Here is a 19767-nt window from a genome sequence, read left to right as displayed (position 1 = left end):
TAAATTTCTTTGTTTAGTTTTTTTATTTTTATTGATGTATAGTTGCTTTACAATGTTGTTTTAGTTTCTACTGTACAGCAAAGTGAATTATCTATATGTATACATATATCCCCTCTTTTTTTGGATTTCCGTCCTATTTAGGTCACCACAGAGCATTAAGTAGAGTTCCCTGAGCTATATAGTAGTTTCTCATTAGTTATCTGTTTTATTTATAGTATCAATAGTGTATCTATATCAATCCCAATCTCCCAATTCGGCCCATCCCTCTTTCCCCCCTTGGTGTGTAAATGCCTTTATAAAAGGTAATTTCTACTCTGTTTTCAGAGATTTTCTTCTTTCTACTTTTTCTCAAAAATAGTCAACTCAAAATAATCCTTATTCCAAAGAAGCATATTTTGGGGAGGCATATTCTGGTACCTTTCATATGAAAGTGACTACAAAATCTGGACAGAATTTCACACAAATTTATATAAAAAGCAGGAGAGAGAACAATTAAAACTTCTCTTACTCCCTTGAGAGACAAGAGGACAATCTTTGTGATTATGGCACCTGTACCCATGCGAGACCCCTGAGTTAAATCTGTAGGTAAATGTTCACAATTCCCAAGGGTCAGAAGACCAGGCTCTTGAATTGTATAATCCAAACATCAAGCCTTTTTATCAGATCTCTTATGTTTTCAAAGAGACACTCTAAGGCAGTGGACTCCTTTCTTACACAAAAATTATTTTTCCCTACACTACACAGTTGATGTTCATATTCACACTTGAAAAGCATTGTGTTACAACAGCAACCTAGGTTAATACCCAAGTCTGTGGTTACAGATATAAGTCTAATGGTCCAATCGTCTTTCTTGCTTGACTTCTGAGAGATTTCCAATGACATCGGTAAGACAGTGATCAAGAACTGGGTCAACAAACTTTTTGGGAAGGGCCAAATAGTAAATATTTTAGGCCACACAGTCTGTTTTACAGCTACTCAGCTGTGCTGCTGTAGCACAAAAGTACCCAAGGGAATGAGCACAGTTATATTCCAATATAACTTTATTTACAACAACAGGCAGCATGATAGATTTGGCCATAGTTTTCCAAATCTTGTCCAGAATGTTCTATGGAATTGTTCTTCCAAGTATAATGCAGTGGTAGCTAATGAACAGGGTTGTCTCTCCTCTAGAATCATTTCTTCATAATTCTTAAATTCTCTAGCAGTCTTTTGGCACATGGCCTCTACTAGCATAGAGTCACTCATCTCTGGGTCGTGCAGTCTTAGCACACATACAAACAAGGATGTGGCTTTGCTCTTCTCAACTCCAGATTATAACACATTAAAACATTTAAAATGCCCTTTTACTTATGCTGCTAATGAAAGTCCTTGCTGTCAGCTTCTTACATGTTACAGTGGATGTGTGGCATCCTTAAAATCAATATAGAAATATTTCATAGGTTAAGTACAGTGTGCCAATTGTATAACATTTGAAAAAAGAGCTTAACAACATTAAGTAATAAAGTAATAGTACTTGCAGTATCTTTCGAATATATAATGATTTCATATCTATCTCTCCTTTGTTCCTTTGTCCTTTGATTGTTAAACAGTTGGGTCAGGTAGATAGGAAAATATTTCTGGGATTTTGAAAAATTAAATGAGATGGTCAAGGTCACAAAGCAAATAAAAGTTGGGCGTTGGCTTAAACCCATGTGTTCCTACTTCCTATCCTAGTCTACTTTTCACAACAACATAATGTCTTCAACTAGTAATAGGACTGTATATTTATGTGGTTGATAAAATCTGTAGTTAAAAGCCACAATAGTCTACTAAAAATCTCCTCAAATTCATTAGTAACCTAGACAGAACTGTTACGTGTGTTTCTATTTTCTTTTATCTCACCTTATCTCATGGCACATTTCCTTTCTACAGAAAAGATTTAAATTTGTTTTCAGGGATCTGTTATGCACATTTTATTTTTATAAAAATATAGCAGATTATCAATTGGTGGATAAGCTTCTCCCTTTGAGTAAGTTGTATTCTTTGAGATATTCACAAATGAGTTAATTTACCCAGTGAAGTTGAGAACAAACATTAGTCTTGCACATCCCTTTAAGATGTATTTGATCTCTCATATTCACACCCACCTATTGGAGATCATCTGCTCTAATTACCTAGTTCTTCTCTGAGCAAATATTAATTGCATCTGAAAGTATATATTATTGAGCTTTAAATTCCATTAGGAGGGTCTAAATTTTTTATCTGTGTTCTCTTTCTCTTTCTTTTACTGCCCTATATATCTTTGGAAGATATTTAATGAAGTTGAGACAGAGACTTTAAAATTTTTGACATGATAATCTTCCTTCAGGAACTGGGAAATCTTTCAGACACAGTGGTAAATATGGATAAGGTATGCAAAGAATGAGAGGGGTCTCGCTTATTATCTTGCTTCCTTCTCCCCAAAATACTCTCAGTTCTTTTAGAAAAAGAAGATGTAGGTGCTGGAAAATGACATTATAATGCAGTTCTTTCTTGTTAGCACTAGTGTGATTCTTTTGATACTTGCATGTAAAAGTCTCCCAACATGTTTATGCTATAATGAATGGAAATGTATTCCCTCAAAAACCTTTTAACTTTCTACTTAATAGGGGGATTCAAAAGGAAAGTGAAAACTGAAAAAGACTGGAAACAGTAAACTAGAATTACAGGCACAGGTACACAGTTCTTATGTGTATAATGCACTTAGGTTTTATCTCTGAAATGATTCAAGTTTTCTGTATTGACTACTTATTTTTTTTTCTTTATGTATTTTTGTCTTGTTTCGGAAAAGATTTGAGTCATCTAACAATCAGAACATGAATAATAAAATGTTGGCAAAAATAAGTAAGAAGCAAGAATCAGAAACAGGGGAAATATAAATAGAAGTAGATAGTTATCACTGGGTAGAGTTGATAAGAGAAGCAGGTGGAAGAAAAGGGAGTGGCAGAGAACCAACTAAATCCATGCCCTCAGGCCCTGTGTTCCTTGAACTTGTGATCATTGAACCTTAAGTTAGACTCATGTTTACTAACAGCTAGAGAAAAAAGCAATATAGCTGTGATTATTGTAGAGCAGAACAACTTCATTCTATAGGTGATCAAAGCTGCATTATTGAAACAGGAGGGAAGGGGACAGGGCACAACCTTTAAAAGAATGACATAGCCATAGTACATGATAAAAACTAGTTAGAACCAACTGGGTCCAAGATGGCAGAAGATTCAACTTCCAGTAGACCTTGAGCCTCATTATACACTCATTGTAGTATATTAGCTAAATGACACACCTACCAGTGCCATGACAGTTCTGAAGCTAACCATAAAAGATCAAAAAATGGGTGGTGGCCCAATTCCTGGAAATCCACGCCCCTTCCCCAAAATAATTGGAATAATTCTTCCACTCATTAGCCTATGAAATTACCCAGCCCATAAAAACGAACCACGCCATATTTTGGGGCTCTCTCTCGCCTTCTGAGATGGCCCACACTCTGTCTGTGGAGGGTGTTTCTCTCTAGATAAATCTGATTCTTACCTATCACTTCGTCTCCGAATTCTTTCGCGACAAAGAAAGAACCTTAAATTTACCAGGAACATTATGACACTAAGATCTAAAAGCAAAAACAAGTTACCTTAATATTTGCACTCAATTATGTCCCCCAAAATTCATATGTTGAAGTCCTTTCCCCCGGTTGACTGCATTTGAAGATAGAAACTTTAAAGAGATCACTAAGATTAAATGAGGTCATAAGGATGGAACCCTAATCCAACAGGATTGGTGTCCTTTTAAGAGAGAGTAAGAGACAACAGGAATGTGTGAACACAGAGAGAAGGCCACGTGAGGATGAAACTGAGCAAGACCCTGTGGGGCCCTCCTGAGTACAAAAGCCTTTCCATGTCCCTTGTTTCTCATTTGTAGGAAAAAGGCTTCAGCCACAGAGAGCTTCCCTGAGTTCCAAAGGGCATATTCAAACATTTGCTAATTAGGGAATGCAGAAACAAAGGGAAAGCAGTCAAGAAACAATAGTGCAGCGATGGGGCGGGGTCCTGGTTCCTCCTTGGGAACGTGAATAGCAATTTTCACATACTGAAGAGCTGGGGCCCCCACCCAGGTGGAGGATGGTAACATCAGGCTGAGCATAAGCCCTTGACCCCAGACTGCTCAGAACCAGAAGGCAGATGATTGAGATTCCTGGAACACCACCCTGTCACCTCACCACCAAGCAGTCAGAAGAAAGTCACACATCCAGCTGCCCTTCCCCCAAATTTGCTTTTAAAAGCTCTTTCCTGACACCCATCAGGGAGTTCGAGGGTTTTTGAACATAAGCCACCCATTCTCTTTGCTTGGCCCTTGCAATAAACCTTTCTCTGCTCCAAACTCTGACGTTTCAATTTGTTTGGCCTCACTGTGCATGGGGCACACAAGCTTGGGTTCGACAAAATAGACTCCGTGAGAAGGTAGCTACCTATGTGCCAAAAAGAGAGTCCTGGTCAGGAGCCAATGCTGCCTGCCTTGATCTTGGACTTCCAGCCTCAGAACTGGTAGAAAATAAATTTCTGTTGTTTAAGACACCCAGTCTGTGGTATTCTATTATGGCAGCCCTCACTGACTAATACACTTAGAGACAGCAATATGAGCAATGTGGTAAATGAGTTCTCAGTTAGCATTTCTATACATCAAATAGTAATATTTTTCAAGTGATAGATTACTGGGATTCTTTTATAAAAGCTAAGGATAACACATTAAAAGACCACTTATAGGAGACAGTTTTGCATGAATCCAAGTAAATATAACCTCATATAAGGTTTTTTTGCTCTAACTCCATCTAAGGATAGAATTTGGAGAAAAAAAGTAAACAATATAAGAGCATAACCTCCAGATAGATAGATAGATAGATAAAGGTTGAACAGATGGACAGATTTAAAAATATAAATTTCCTTGATCTAGCTTTGCATACATGGATATTTCATTTTTATATCATTTAAAATGATATTTGTTATTTAAATAATATTGTATAATGTAATAATATTTTATTAATAATATTATTTAGTGACAATGTTTTATCAACTTTCTGAGGAACTGCCAAACTCTTTTCCAAAGTGGCTGTACCATTTTAAATTCCCATCTGCAGTGTATGAAGGCTCCAGCTTTGATTCCACTCCCAAGTATCTACCCCCCAAAAATGAAGATATGGGTCCACACAAAAACTTGTACAATAATGTTCATAGCAGCATTATTAATAATAGCCAAAAATTGGGAACAACTTATGTCTATCAACTGATAAATGGAAAAGCAAGATGTAATATATCCATACAATGGAATAATATTCACTAATAAAAAGGATGGAGTGCTGATTAATGATCCAACATGGATGAACCTTGAAGACATTATGCTAAGTGAAAGAAGCTAGACACAAAATTCACCTGTTATATTTGAAATGTCCAGATTTGGGGCAAACTTGTGGAGACAGAGTGCAAATTTGTGGCTACTTAGGGCTGGGGCAGAGGTAGGGAAATAATGAGAATTGACTTCTTACGGGACAGAGTTCCTTTTGTGAGGAGGAGGAAAGGCAAACATATTCTAAAATTGACTGAGGTGATGGTTGCACAACACTATAAATATACTAAAAAAACATTGAGTTATACAGTTTTAAATGGGAGAATTTTATGGTATGTGAATTATATCTCAATAAAACTTAATCTTTAAAAATAACGTGATACAGAATATCTGAAAAATTCACATTAAAAATTGGCTGTAATTTCAACAAGACACAAGTAATCACTGTATATATTTAGTCTCATTTTTGCTTATGTAGGGTTACTTTTTTTAAAAATTACATTATAATACACTGTAAAATAGTAAGAAGTACCCAATATATATATTGGTCTTCGTCCCCAGTTCCCAACACAGAGCTCCTAAAATCCTTGTAAATTTCTAAGTGATAAGAACACTAGGAACATTCTTATTCTAATATCTGTCTTTGACCCCATCCCTGACACAGGGCTTCTAAAACCCTTGTAAAATGCTAAGTGATAAGAGCACTAGTAGCATCTTTTGTTATAAAGAGGCCCCTCTGGGTGGGCTTCTGGATGGCTTCTGGATGGGGGCTGGTCACCAAAAAGACCAAGCCATGATTAGAAGCTTGGGATTTTCAGTCTCCCCTACCCCAGTTCTTCAGGGAGAGGAGAGGGGCTGGAAAAGAAATTAATAATTGATCATACCTATGTGAGGAAGCCTCCATAAAATCCGAATAGTATGGGGTTCAAGGAGCTTCCAGATTGGTCAGCACATCACACCAGGAGGGTGATTTGCTCCAACTCACAACCAACTCCACTGGGCAGAAGCTTCTGGGCTCAGGACCCTCCTAGACCTCACCATATATATATCTTCCTCTGACTGTTCACCTGTATCCTTTATCATATCCTTTAATAAACCAGTTAATGTAAGTGTTTCTCTGAGTCCTGCGAGCCGCTCTCTAGCAAATAATCAAATCCAAGGAAGAGGAGGTCACGGGAACCTCCAATTCCTAGCCAGGCAGACAGAAGTTGTGGGTAACCTGAACACCTACTACTTGCAATGGGCGTCTGAAGTGAGGGTGGGCAGTCTCTTGGGACTGAGCCCTTAACCTGTGGTGTCAGACACTCTCTCTGGATGTCACAATTGAATTAAATTGTAGGACACTCAGTTGGTGTCATGGAGAATTGCTTGGTTTGGGGAAAAGTCTCCACATACTTGATGACTAGAAGCAAAGTGTTTTATGTAAGTAGTAAAGGAGACTTACAGGGAAGACAGAGGTAGTAAGAAAGAGCTGGGTTTTTTCCTACACAGGAGATAGATAAAGCTGAGTACTTTAAAACATATGCAAAACATTTTTAGCTTTTCTTTTTTTTTTCTTTTAGAAAAAAACCATGATAATTTCTTATACCACTAACCATTCTTCTGTAGGAATTCATGGTGAATTCTTCAAAGGCATGACAGAATCATCTAGAAGGCCGGCAATTCATACTGGCTCTTCACATTAAGAACTCCCTTTATTCTCCCTACTCTGGGAATCCTGTTATTGTGAGCTATGATTATTAATGGAAGTATCAGATCCTTTGTGTGTACTTGGTAGAAAAAATGTTGAGAACCACTAAAAAGTAATTGAAGAGCATGGTTGTTTTGATCAGTCTGTCCAAAGGTAAGCGTGATTGCCTCCCCAGGAGTTTATTTGGGTGTCCAAACAGATGACATAATGCACTCAACAATGAATATGAATAACATGAATTTAGTACAGATCCATCTTAAGTTGAAAATTGTAAGTCAAAATGTATTTAATACACCTAACCTACCAAACATCATAGTTTAGCCTAGTGTATCTTAAATGTGCTCAGAAGACTTCCATAAGCCTACAGTTGGGCAAAATCACCTAACACAAAGACTGTTTTATAATCAAGTATTGAATACCTCAAATAATTTATTGAATACTCTTCTGAAAGTGAAAAGCAGAATGATTGTATGGGTACAGAATGGTTGTAAGTGTATTGGTTATTTACCCTTGTGACAGCATGGCTGACTGGGAGCTGCAGCTCGCTGCTGCTGCCGCCCAGTATCATGAGAGTATCGTAGAGCGCATCACTAGTCTGGGAAAAGATCAAAATTCAAAGTATGGTTCTACTGAATTCCTATTGCTTTGGCACCATCATAAAGTAGAAAAATCGTAAGTCAGGGATTGTCTGTAGTCACAGTAAGCTGGGGCTTCTCAGGAGGGTAGGGGCTCAAACAGAAGTCTGAGGAGCAGTCAAGCCAAGGGCCAAGGGTAGGGTTTAAAGTGTGGAAGGTAGCTTGTGGTTTCATTGTTGTTAGGGAGTGGAACCCATGTGGGCTAGAGGCTGCACTACTCAAAGTTCCTTTGGCGTGAAGAGACAAAGGGTCTTTGTTGACCTTTTTATCCAGTTTGCCCAGATACAGAGCAGGCAGGGAAGAGTGATGGGGATCTAAAAGATGTCAATGGTGAAACATCAAAAACGGTCAACTTCTTTATTACAATGGCCAAGACAATATTTTAGCAAATATTGTTATCCCATATATAAACAGCCATAGAAATATTTGTATAATATTACTAGAGAATCTTCTTTGAGGCAATATGATATCCTTTTAAGTTAGTCTGAATGAATTAAATATAAAATATATCTCTTAATTAGACAAAATAAGTTGCTACATAGGTCTACGGGACAGAAACTCAATAAAATTTGGAGGTCATCTTCCTAAGCAACAACTTTAGTTTCTGTGAATGTAGCCTACAACTCTTCATGTCTATGTCCTGAGCCACAGAAAAATACTGATAGAATCTTTGAAAATTTTATTGCCTTTATCATCCATGTTAATAGAGTCTAATCCATAATTACAATAGCCACTTCTACCCCCTGTAACATCACAAGTCATCATACACCTGCCCTAGAAGTAACTGTATTTAGAAGGCTATGAGAATAGTTGCAGAAGCAACTTTCCCTTACGACTTAAATGTCTGTCCATTAAAACTTAGGGCAGGAGTAGTAGTCAGTATACATTTTGAAAGATGCCAACATTCCTGAAAATTTTATCATTGATATTAATTCTTTTCTTTCTGTAAACACATTAGCCTGGCAAATGAAGCCCTCCATGATGAAAACACAATTGATTTTAGCATCCTTCTAGCTAATCCCCTTCCTACCAAAATTCTGCCATGTTATACATAGGTATTTCCCACATGTGTCATGCTATGACACCTACCAATTAATTTTCTTATGGTATTTTCCCTACTTAAAATACCAATCATTGCCTTGCTTATGTGACAAACAATTTAAAACTCAGCTTGTATGTTCAAGCTGAACATCATTTCTTCCAAAGCCTGCCTTGACCATCTCAACAACTTTGAGAGTCAGTGGTCCTTTGTGTATCCACTTTATGCTATTTATCTATGGAGTTCACTTGTTTATATCTTTGATACTCTCTTTCATGCTATGAGCTCCTACAGTGTTGGGACTGATCGTTTTTACTTATGCCCATTATTTAGTACAATGATTGCTGTCTGTTAGATGTTTGATATTAGGATGGAGGAAAATACGGATGAAAGGAAGGAAGGAAGGGAATTTAACCTCATCAAAGGTTAAATTTGAGGGCTTCCCTGGTGGCGCAGTGGTTGAGAGTCTGCCTGACGGTGCAGGGGACACAGGTTCGTGCCCTGGTGCAGGAAGATCGCACATGCCGCAGAGCAGCTAGGCCCGTGAGCCATGGCCGCTGAGCCTGCGCATCCGGAGCCTGGGCTCTGCAACAGGAGAGCCCACAGCAGTGAGAGGACCGCGTACCGCAAAAAAAAAAAAAAAAAAAAGGTTAAATTTGACTTCCATTTTGATAAAAATAGAGCTCCTCACTCTTCTAATGTAACTATACTCTGCCAAATTTCATTCATATTCTCAAGTGCATTCTACATCAGACTAAAATAAACAAAGGTGTCTTCAAAAAAACTCTGTTGTTTGTCCCTTCTACTTTCTAAATTTGTACATTTTCCACCCCTCCATCACCACAATCTTGTTAAAGGCTCCCAGGTCCCTCAAACGACCCACAGTTTCCATGGGGTGCACTGTGCCTTCTTTGGGGATTGAACTCTCTGTGGATTAAATCTCTCTCTTTTCTTCATTATTTTCCCTTTCCATCAGTCAAAGCTTGCTCTTCTTTTGACATATATTTTAAGGGGTCATCTCTCAGCAGCTTGTCTTGGTGAAAAGTGCTCTGACATTAAACTGATTCACACAACATGCTGTCCTCTGGATCATTTTCCTGGAACAAAGAAACAGATTTTAAATGTGTAATCTCAGCGCCCTTAACTATGTGGCAGGAGATAATTTTCCAAATTTGTAACTAATATCTACGTGGGTTACATCCTATAATGCTGTTTAGCTATACATTAATCTTGCAACAATAATAGCAACAATTTATTGAGTATGGAAATATAATAATAATGTGAGTATGAATAATAATTGAGTATTAGTCAATTGATATTCAACATATAATAGTAATTACCTACTCTTTGTTAGCCATTGGACTGAGTCCTTCATACCTATTAACTCATTTAAAGTTCAGATCTACCCTGAAAGATAAGTACTCTTTACCCCCACATTATAGATATAGAAACCAAGGCCTGTAGAGGTTAAATTGCTATAACTCACATAGCTGATAAGTGGCAGAACTGGTATTTAAATCAGAGCCTCTCTGACTCCAAGCCCTATAAAATATTACCACCCTGATTTTAAGGAATCTTTGGCCAACCCACAAGACAAGGGCAATACACTCATTGCCAAGCCTCAGCACTTGCAGTGTATGGTACTCTTTCATGAAAATGTTGGCAACTCTTTATTTCCCCCCAGCAATAGTCTGAATTTGTTTGATTTCCCTCACAGCTTCTCTAAGTCTGTTGGCGAGGGAAAGTTCTGTTTACAAGCTAGATATTTTCACCCATGCATCCCTATGGCTGTGACGTTAGTCATGGTTGGCTGTAGCTCATTTTATGTAATTTGCTGCTGAGCTGGTTCACCCTTTCCACTTATTTAAGGTCACTGATTATAGTAAATTTTCATTAATCTATAGTTATGTAACTCTTAATTTAAAAAATGAGAAAATAGCAAATCTGCTTCTAGAGATCATTAAAAGTTGTATTCTCACGGGTCCAAATTATTTATATATTTTTTCATGAACACATTACTTATGATTAAGAGTAGTTTTAACTGAACTTTATATGCAAAATTTTAGTAATGATTTGTTGTCTATAATACTGGGCCCAAGTTAGTTTCTCATTAGTTTTCTAATTTTTTTTTTGGTCATTGCCGCTGCTTTGTTTTTCTGAGTTTTGCTTGGTCTCGATGTTTGTTTTTGGACAGGAATGCTTAATTCTAAAGTTCATATCTGTTTTTCCCCTGCACAATTATGTTTTATATTTTAAAGGATTAATTTTTATTTGTTTATTTTTGTTTTTTCTACATTCTGCAAGCAAGGTCACTATTGTGTCACTCCTGGGTATATGTACCTCTTACCAAAATCCTCTGAATTCTCAGCTCTCTGGAGGAAAGTTTACAGTTCTCATCTCTGGGGCAGATCCACTGTCCTCAAAGTGTGGAAATCTCTACTCTAATTTCCTCATTGCATTATGTAGGGCCAGGGCAAAAGGAAAATGTGGAATTCCACGTTCAAAAAGCAGGGGAGAAAAAGTGCCACTAAAGATACTAAATACTAATAATAAAGTTTTCTCTTTCCTCTCCTGTCTATCAATATATCAAGATGCTTTTTATTTGCCATTTACTTTTGTTCTAATTAAAGAAACACTAAAAATTTAAATTATTAGCCTGAATTTTATTGTTCTTCATATTGTGCAATGACAGTTTTAAATGCAAATATGTGTTTATCTCATAAATGGAAGTGTCAAAATTAGACAATTCATGTTTCTTAGCTCACATATACATATGTACTTCATTCTCATCAAAAACAGTGGGAATTCTATACAAAACTAACCTAACGGTCTTTTATTTTACTTCTTGCTATATGCATATTCTACTAACATTCTTTATCTTCTACTTCCTGAAGAGTAAGGAAAAACTGAAAGGAAAAGTAACTGTGGGTTGCCCTATCTTTTTCCTTTCCTTCTGTGTCATCTTTTTCAGCAAAAGTGGTTGGCTAACATAGGCAAGTAATATGAGTATAAATGGCATGGACATATATACACTACCAAATGTAAAATAGATAGCTAGTGGGAAGCAGCTGCATAGCACAGGGAGATCAGCTTGGTGCTTTGTGACCACCTAGAGGGGTGGGGTAGGGAGGGTGGGAGGGAGACGCAAGAGGGAGCAGATATGGGGATATATGTATATGTATAGCTGATTCACTTTGTTATGCAGCAGAAACTAACACACCATTGTAAAGCAATTATACCCCAATAAAGATGTTAAAAAAAAAAAGGATACAATAAGATGCCTTCGTCATTGGTGGTACTTAGAACACTGATGTCTTCTTTCTGTATTTGAAGCAAGATCTGATTCAAATGTCATGTTTGGCCTCTAGAGATGGTCAGTGCCTCTGCTTACTCAGCATAGAGTTATTTGTACTCTTGAGCCTTGCTGGACAATGAAGCACCGTGTATCTACTGGAATTCTGTGCTCTCATGGCAGCATGTCCTCTATATGCAAATGGAGTAAAAACATGCATATTGCGTATAACACCTTTGCCTGTGTGCATGCTCCATTGCCATGCTTCATTTACAAAGCACAAGATCAAAGATAAGATTATTAAGAAGTTCAAGATGGTGGCAGCCCAGCATTAAGCCAAATGCAGGGCCCTTCTGAACGCAGGTGCTGTACAAATATACAAGTTGCCCTCCGGGGAAGCCTATCTTGACATAGTCCTCCTGGCCCCAGTGGCAAACTTATACTGACTGTTTCTACATCTATGTCTGTTCTGATCTTAACTGCATCTTGTTTAGTTTGGCTCTTAAGACACTCTTTTGCAAAGTCACGTTTAACCCAAATGACACCTTTGTGAAACTAGAAAAAGGTACCTCTTTCTCTAGGCAGACCCAGTCCCATGATAAGGCAAATAACCAATTCATTCCCCACTGAACACCATGGCTGTGGGCTCTTCTGAAGGATATTACATGCACATGCACACTCATATGCATTTGCCTTACTATGTTTTAACTAATATTTATGGACTGTTAAAGCCAAGAATTAACATAGGGAGCAGGTATTACCTCTGTGGCCCTGCTGCCAACAACTTGCATCTTCTTTAACGGAGACTTTTCTCTTCCCTCTGCTGCCCTGCCCCCTAAGACATCAATTTTCATTGTGCCTGGTCTTTGTGTCCTGTAAACAATTAAGGTACCTTCTAATGCTGTTACAATCAGTTGATTAAACTGGCTTTGGAGCCCTCTGGAATTCAGCTACCACAATTCCTACCACCTCTGCTGCCCATCATTATCGGCACAGAACTATTGAAGATTTCCTGCTATTAGCGCTGATGGTCTGTCTGAGTTCCTTTTGGTCTGGCGCTTTCCTAGCTTTGCCTGTCTGTCGTGAACACTCTCCCCTTGTCTGAGTTAGCGTGGTGACTGCTGCTGCCTTAAATGCATTGCTAACACCAACTTTGTTGGAATTTAGAATGTGACCTGCCTTGGGGATATGCAGTTCTACCTCAGTCAAAGGGAAATTCAGAGACAAAATCATTATAAAAGGGAAGGAAAAGTTTACTTGCAAAAATGCAAGAGCGTCAGATATTACAAAGACTGGCTTGCCAAATAAAGAAGCCAGCTAGCATTTAAAAGCAAAAACACAAAATTTGCAAGGTTACCAAGTGTACATTATCATGTCCATAGTGGAATAACCTCACATGATTATCATATTCTGAAAGATCATATCATATCTTTAGACATCACCATAGCAAAAATCAGGGACAAAATTGTCTCTACTAAGAAGTTCAGGTTAAAGTAGATGCTCAAGATTTCATTTGCAAAACAGAACTCAAGAAAATGACCCTGTTATTTTTCATTTATATTCAAGTATAAAATGCTTTTTCCTCACTGTGCATCATCTCAAGTGCATAGTAATATTCAAAGCAGAGAAAACTGTCAGCTTTTGCTTCCATACCTCTCAGCATTAGTATTCTTTGGACAAATTCTGAACAGATAAGATACATAAACAGATGTGGCATCGGGGCATCCATAATATATCAATAGGTCTGTCTTTTATTTACAGCTTTATGTCATCAGGGTCCAGACCCTTCAGACAGTCCTTGAGAGAGGAAAGTATATGATTCTTCTCACCTCTGGGCCAGATCCATTCTCCTCCACAGGTTTTGTCAGGCAGGAGCTATCTGGTTCCAGGATCTCATGGAAGAGGGGCATATGCACACGGAGCCCAAATAGGCTTAGAGCTGGTGGTCTACCTTGCTTTCCCATTAGCAGACAAACATTTCTTACTGTTATCAAGGTGAAATTTTACTTACAAGACCCGTTGGTTTTTCATTTGACCACTTTGTTGCTTTCTCAGAAGCTTAAGTGTCTATGCAGAAATGAGAGACCCGGTGATTGGTAATGAACTTCCGAGTCCCTGAGTCTGCGAGCACTAAGTCTCATTAAGTTTAGGCAGCCAGGATCACTGGGCTTCCGCAAACCCCGGAGTTCTTTAGGCAACAGGACCCCACATTTTAGACTTTTTAAGTGGCAGAATAGTGAAATTTCATCCCTGCATAATTCAACCTTGTCTTCTCAGACGAAGAGCATTCCTTCTGTAACCATGATACCCTTGTAACATCCAAGGTATTTAATAGTTACATCAGAATATTGTTCAGTCCATATTCAAATTTACCCAATTACCCCCAAAATGCCCTTTTATAAAAATTTAGAGTCCAATCAGAGATCACATATTGTGTTTGGTTTTCATGTCTGTTTAAGCTCCTTGAAGTAAGAAGCTGTATGTAGAACAGTACCACTAACTGTTTCTTTGTTTATGTTTTCTCATTCATGACATTGACATTTTAAAGAAATCAAGCTAATTGCTGTTCTTTAGAATCTTTTATTGATCTATCTATTAGTGTCCCAGTACCAACTTGTTAAATTATTCATGTTCTATAATCTGTTTTAATATTTGGTATTAGTTCCCTTTCCCCATTTCTCTCATTTTTCAGAGTTTCTTATATCTTCTTGGATATTTATTTTTTTGTATTAACTTTAGAATCTAATTTTCTACCTCCAGGAAAAAATTCTTGTTGGAATATTTTTTGAGATCAAATTAATGTTATGTATTGGCTTGGGAAAATTGACATACAAGCTAGGCTCTTAATTATAAATGCAGGGTCAGAAGACCTCTTAATCTTTCAAAGAGGTAAGACTTTTCCCCAGCTAGCTCAGAATTCATTCTTTTGCTGACACTCTTGAAGAAGCCAATGCTAAAGAAATAATTAATTTTATTTAATTTTTTATCATCAGACATACAAATTGGAGGGAATTGTATAGTGAATGCTCCAGAACTCATCACCCAGCTTAGACAATTATCAGTAGTTATTTCTTCTCCTCTGCCCACAGTTTGTGTCCACAGTCTGGTGTTTTGTTTTGTTTTGTTTTATTTGTTTTTTACTTATGTGTTATAAACATGTGATCTAGCTTTGCTAAAATATCATCTCCTCAAGGATCATCAATATTTTAGTTTTTTCTTAAAATTTAAATCATGGCTGTTGTGGTCAAAACTATAAATGCAAACCAGTGCATTAAATTAAGCTGAAAAGTAAGTGATTCACTTGAATAAACAATTATTTCCAAATAGTAGACTAGAATGACCAGTTGTTGGGATAGATTACATAAGTAATTTGTTGTTTCAAATCCTTTCTACAAATCAAATAAAATACAAGTTATAAACGGAGGTCATAATTGGAGCCGCTCATAATATGACCACATTTTGCTTAGGGAAATATCTTTTAACAGTAGGATACTGATGGTGAAGCACAGGCATTTTTGAGAAAATTATTGGCATCTATCAGAGTTTTCACATTTAAACCAACAACTAGTTGTCTCATCACTTGTACTGAATTCATGGTGTTCATTGTTCTCACAACAAAGTAAAACTAATCCATACCCTTTATGGCCTCTACTTACCTTTTTACAAGCTCTGTGGTCCAGCTCTGTGGTTCTCCAAATGTGTTGGTCTCTCTTCATCTCTAGGCATTTAAGTGTACCCTTAAGTGTGCATCCTTACTGTCCCCAATTTCCTCTACTTCTCTCACTTAATTTGACTAGTAACAATTTCCCACACAAATGTTTAGATTGATATCACTCCTCCTGGAAACCATCCCCAACACCCATATCCCAATTTAGTACATTTCAAGTGTCGTTTTCATCTTCTGCAGACTATGTGCTCCTTGAAGAAAGAAGCTGTATCTAAGTCCCTTTATTTGCATCTTCTAATTAAATTCTCAATATAAAATAGAACTTATAAATATGTATGAATGAATATTATAATGAAAAGGTTTTCTCTATGTGAAAATATAATGCAGGGACTGTGAGTCAGAGAATCTGGTAGCCCTTTGTCTGCCCAGAATGGACTGGGTGATATACAAGTCATTTCTTTCTCTATTGTATTTTTGGTAGCTCTAAAATGAGAATCAATATCAGTCATGTAAAACTTACAAAACTACTGTCATAGTTGGATGTATGAAAAAATACAAATGTAAGAAATTTGGGAAAACAATAAGCGGAACAGTATTAACCTCAACCTTAGACTCGAGGCCCATTATATTACAAGGAACAGGCACAGTACCTGACATATAGAAGTGTTCAATATGTGTTTGTTCATGTCCCTCATATATCACTTCACAGCTAAACTGATACGTTTAGAGAGGCATGCATTGAACTTGTAATTATTGCAGTATGTCTAAAAAGCTGTGCTACAACAAGCACATTTTGTATGAAGGCTTTTCAAGGATAAACTTTGAGAGGTATCTCCCTAACATAAATTGGCACAAACAACTAGACTTTTGAGTAATTATGTAGTATACCTATACACATACAAATTATTTGGGGGGAAAACAGTTTTTATTTTTTGGCTTGGCATGTTTCTATTTGAAAGGCAAAATATTTTATGGCTGTAGCTTTACTCTGTAGCTGGCAGAACTAGTGGAGAATTATCATGCTTGATGAAACACTACTTCTCTTGATCAAACAAATGTATATCAAAATGAAAGTAAGTGGAGAGATTACTGCTTTTTAGATTAGTGTCTATTATCGATAAACAGAGAGTTTCAAGTGCTCTAGCTAATGCGATTTCTTTGACGTTAAGGATAATTTATTGTTCTCTTGTATGAATAGTTGTCAAATCTTTATACAATTAGATAATTCTTTGCACAATATTTAGTAGCTCTGTAAAGAATGAGATTTGAAATGTATCGAACAAGGGAGTACCTTTTAACATTTCTTCTCAGATAAAATGCTTGCTGCTTGAACATTTGATACAGATAAAATCAGATAATATCTGCATGTGGCAGAGTGCCCAGTAGCTATTTCCATGTGGCTGCCATCTTGTCGATTAATCACGCATAATCTATATGAATTAATGACTCTGATATGACCAAATTGGTCATGTCACCATTAATACCATGTCAGAACAGGTCCAACAAATCGAAGTATTTAATTCTGGATTTGGCTACACACAAGCTTTTCTGGCAGTGAGTGAGGTCAATGGGATGTGTTAGTGTGTCTATGGGGGTGGTAGAGGCAGGATGGGGGAACCACAGAGATACAACAGAAGTGCAATAAAACAGACCATGGCAGCATCTTCTGGTTAACCCTTGGTAAGAATAGACCAGGCAAAGGGAAGGTGGTGTCAGGGATATCAAGAATGAGTGACAGATTGTTATCCCAGAAGGCTGGCTAAGAATGAAACAATAGATGATGCAGAGATCCTAACAAATGGGATTTGTCACAGAGCTAAATTTTGGGGTCAAACTTCTAGATCACCTGAAGGGTAAGCAAGAACAAGGCAAACACAGTCTTATAGGGATTAGCAGTCCTAGGAACAAGATGGAGCTTTATACATCTCAGAATTAAAATATAAAATTCAAGGAAGAACATAGAGAAAAATTGACTTGCTATTTCAAAATCTGAATTATGAACAATGGCTTCTTAAATAATTCTTGACCAGGAAAAAAATTTTCCCAGGGGCCTGGGTTTAGATGAAAGATCTAGATGTAAGAATTCAGGGAACAGGTAAGACACACACAATGCTGAAGATACACTATCAGAAGTTTGCTGATAAATGTTTAACATTTATAACATTTGCTGATTTCAGTAGTATAATACTCCCATCATGGCTGATTTCAAGCTACCATCATGTCAAAGACTTGCTCAAAAAATTCCTGAAAATGTGAACAATTAGCCCTTGTGAGCCAGTAAAAGCTCACAGTTTATTGAACTTTTTAAAAAATAAAGTTATCAATTATTTTTAATGAATATTTTAAAAAAGATTTTAATCACTCATAATTACTGAGTACCTTCTATGTACCAGAGCTTGTGCTGGCCATTGCTCAAGGTTCTTTGAGTCCAATGGAGCATTTATGACAGAAGGTTATGGGTTATATTGTATATAGGGAATTAACAATCCCTGAATTGTTTTAAATTATGGATGGCTAACAATTCAACTAGAAAATTCTTGTACTTAACCTAGTTTGATAGATTAAATATATACAGATTCGTTTCAACTCCTTCTTCTGAAAATAGAATCTAATTCCACTTTCTGTGTATCTGCCCTGGTATTAGTACTTGCTTGACCTAACTTAGGGCCTGGTATGGAATAAATATTTAATAAATCACTGGTGAATATGTCAAGTTTTTTTAAATTTTTTAAAATTTGGGTCCCTTATGACATGCAACTGGTTTCCAAATAGCATGCCACTGTTCATAAAATTATTTTCTGTATTTGGATACATGCATTTTTTTTTTCATGGAAAGAAGCAATAATTTTCATCACATCTTCATATTAGAGTAAATGAAAAATAAAGTTTTCTCATTATCTCCTCCTCTCTCCCCCATAGCATAAAAGCTGTAAGTAGTGTTCCATTTTCTAAACTCTCAAAGTGTTGTATTTGTGATTTTATTGCACCCTCACTGTTTTAGAGTTGTGTAGTCATGCCTTTTTCTCTCCAGGGTCCCCTTTCTTCCTGGAGAGCAATTTCCATGTCTTATGGTCTCTGGGATCTCAGTCCTCAGCACTTATTAGTGAGCCCAATGCATGGTGTGTGCTAAATATCTTTGTCAAATTTATTTAAAGTTACAAGTTTTACGACATTGCAATTTATAACCAACAAGCAATAAAATATATAATGAGTAAATATGGTTCTGTCTAGTAGACATGCATTCTTCCCTCAGAATTTCCACTGCTTCAAATTATATTAATGTTGGTGGTGGTGTTTACATTCTGCTTGAAGCATTTCTAACTATAACATATCCAAGATATAACCTACTATCAAGTTAATATAAAGTTGTGAAGATAAATTGTTTAAGGAAATTGCATAAGTGAAACTTACTGAGATCAAGCTGAAAATTATGACAAAGTGATAAGTGGACTTATTTGTATAAATATGGGGCAGGAATTTAGTGATGGTTTGTTACAGTGGAGACCCTACCCAACTTGAATATTAAGACCTCAAAATTCACCTAGGGAAATATGCATTGCCCAGTCCTCATATATGATGCAAGAGAGGAAAGTTGCAACTTGAGCCTTGATTTTATACTCACAATACAAAGATGAATAAACAATACACACAAAATCAAACAAAATTGAATAAAGAAAGTATGGCAGCTTAAGGACAAGAATTAAGTTCAATATATACATGATCAGATTTCTAAAAATAATTTTGCTCAGAGATAAAAACAAGCAAGGGGCGGTGTCAAGATGGCAGTGTGGGAAGACACAGAGTTAGCGTCTCCCCACAACGAGGGCGCCTGCCAGCTGCTGGTGGGGGATCCTGATGCCCAAGGAGATGGGAGGAACCCCCAAATGAACTGGTAGGATGTGGGGGGACAGAGGGGGGAGGAGAGGTGGAGGCCAGACAGGATCAGTACCCCTGAGGCCGGGGAGATGAGGAGAGGCAGGCAGGAGGGGCCCTTTAGGAGGAGTGGGAGAGAAGCGGAGGGCATTTGCTCAGGCCCAGGGAGCCTGCTGAGCTCCCAGGCCGGTCCCCTGCCCTCCAAGGTCTCCATTCCCCCCA

The sequence above is a fragment of the Leucopleurus acutus genome (genome assembly GCF_964270905.1).
Source record: "Leucopleurus acutus genome assembly, chromosome: 6".
In the NCBI taxonomy this organism is placed as follows: Eukaryota; Metazoa; Chordata; class Mammalia; order Artiodactyla; family Delphinidae; genus Leucopleurus; species Leucopleurus acutus.
This window is presented reverse-complemented; position numbering follows the sequence as displayed.